Below are 2,565 nucleotides of genomic sequence, written 5' to 3' on the forward strand. Positions count from 1 at the left end.
ACGATCGAGCAGAAGAAGGAGATCAAAAAAAAAAAAGACGAACAAGTGTGCGTTTGTGTGACTTAGCGTCCCAGTACCAGTACGCTAAGTCTACAAATGCTACCATCCTTAAGATGGAAAGGATAAAGAGTCTCCTTCTAAGAAGCAAAGAAGAGAAGCCACACCGGAGGTTGAGTTACCTACAGTCCTTATGGAAGGTGACTCTCCTTCCAAACAGTAACTCCCTCCCTCCCTCCTCCTCCCACTCCATTCCATCAAGCCATCAACTACCATCACAAAGGTAAAGAAAATGACTTTATTATACAGTACAGTTTATTTCTTTAATTACAATACAACAGCACATTTATTAGACTTAGACTTAGGCAGTGGACTCAGCACGCAGCCCTGTGGGGAGCCAATGCTGAGGTTTAGGCTGGAGGAGGTGTGGCAGCCCATCTTCACTCTCTGGGGGCGGTCGGACAGGAAGTCCATGATCCACCGGCATATTGAGCTCGATAGACCCAGGTCTGTCAGTTTGGACACCAGTCTGTCAGGGATGATGGTGTTGAAGGCCGAGCTGTAGTCCACGAAGAGCAGCCTTGCGTAGCTCTCCTTCTTCTCCAGGTGGTACAGGGTGGAGTGCAGAGCTGTGGCGATGGCGTCCTCCGTGGACCTGTTGGCCCGGTATGCAAACTGGTGGGGGTCGAATCCAGGGGGGAGAGCAGAGGAGATGTGGGTTCTGATGAGCTTCTCAAAGCACTTTGTGATGATGGGTGTGAGTGCTACTGGACGGTAGTCGTTGAGGCAGCTGATGTTGTTCTTTTTTGGCACTGGGATGATTGTAGAGGTCTTCATGCACGGTGGGACCACGGCCTGGGAGAGGGATTGGTTGTAGATCTTGGTGAAGACCCCAGCTAGTTGGTCTGCACACTCTCTCAGGACCTGTCCTGGGACGCCGTCGGGGCCTGTGGCCTTCCTTGGGTTCACCGCCTTAAGCATGCGTCTCACCTCGTGCTCCTCTACTGTGAGAGTGTGGCTGTTGTTGGGGGCAGGCGGGTGCAGCGAGGTGAGGGTGGGGGCTGGTGTGGCTGTTGGTGGCTCTCTCTCGAACCGCGCAAAGAAGCTGTTTAGCTCCTCTGCTGTGGTGGCGTCGCCGTCAGCCGTGGGTTTGCAGGGTCTGAAGTTGGTGATGTGCTGTATTCCCTGCCATACTTTCCTGGTGTTATTGCTCTGTAGGCAGTCCTCGATCTTGCTCTTGTAGTCCGCCTTAGCTTTCCTGATTCCTCTTTTCAGGTTAGCCCTGGCGGCACTGTAGAGCGCCTGATCTCCTTTCTTAAAGGCTGTGTCCCTGTCTTTGAGTAGGCACTGCACTTCTTTTGTCATCCAGGGCTTCCGGTTTGGGTATATCCGAATGCGTTTCTCCTTCGTGACAGTGTCCATGCAGTGTGTGATGTAGCCTAGGACAGATGCTGTGTACTGTTCAAGGTCCCTGTTTTCAAAGACCGACCAGTCTGTTGTTGCAAAGCAGTCCTGAAGCTGTTCCATGGCGCCCTCCGGCCATGTTTTCACAGTTTTTGTTGTGATGGGGGCGCTTTTCTTGATAGGTTTGTATGCTGGTATCAGGAGCAGGGACATGTGATCAGACTGATCAAGTTGGGGCAATTGTCTGGCCCTATAGCCGTTCTTGATGTTTGTGTAGACCTTGTCCAGTGTGTTATCTCCCCTTGTGGCACACTTCACATGCTGGTATAGTTTAGGGAGCACTGACTTAAGGTTCGTCTGGTTGAAGTCCCCCGCTGTTATGTGGACGGCGTGGGGGTATTTGTTTTGTTGGGCGCTGATGGTATCGTGGAGGGTGGATAATGCTATGCTAGCGTTAGCATCCGGGGCTATATACACAACAGTAATGAAGACGGCACAGTGTTCTCTGGCCAGGTGGAATGGTCTGCATTTTACTGTTATATATTCCAGGTCTTGGGAGCAGTGACTGCTTACCAGCTTGGAGTCTGAAGTCCAGTTGTTGTTTAGGTAGATCACTACTCCACCGCCCCGTGATTTCCCTGTGGACTCTTTGCTGCGGTCTTGTCGGTGAATTGTGTACCCAGGGATTTCAATGTTAGCATCCGAGATGCTAGGTGTTAGCCAACTCTCGGTGATGAGTAGTGCACAGCTGTTGATGGTCTTTGTCGCCACCCTGAGTCTCAACTCGTCCATTTTTGTTGCCAATGACCTCACGTTAGCAAGGAAAAGGCTCGGAATGGATGGTCTGTGTGGGTCGCGCTTCAATCTGTTTAGCGCTCCTCCACGGTCGCCGCGGCGCTTCCTTCGACGTCGTATTCCCGGTGTTATCCATGGAGACCCAGGTTGGCGCGCAATATCCACTGGTATGTTGTTGTGTTTCGTGAATTCGGCCGTAATGGCGTGTTCACATCGTAATCCAATGTCTAATAGGTCTTGTCGGTTGTACATGACCTTCGCCCAGCAGGTTACTGACTGGGAGAGAAAAAATATATACAAATATACAACTAATACTGCATCAAAGGGAGAGCTCCTGACTTCGCGTCTGTGCGCGCCGCCATTTTGTGT

Source organism: Hippocampus comes, unplaced genomic scaffold (assembly GCF_001891065.2).
Source record: "Hippocampus comes isolate QL1 unplaced genomic scaffold, H_comes_QL1_v1.1 scaffold122, whole genome shotgun sequence".
In the NCBI taxonomy this organism is placed as follows: Eukaryota; Metazoa; Chordata; class Actinopteri; order Syngnathiformes; family Syngnathidae; genus Hippocampus; species Hippocampus comes.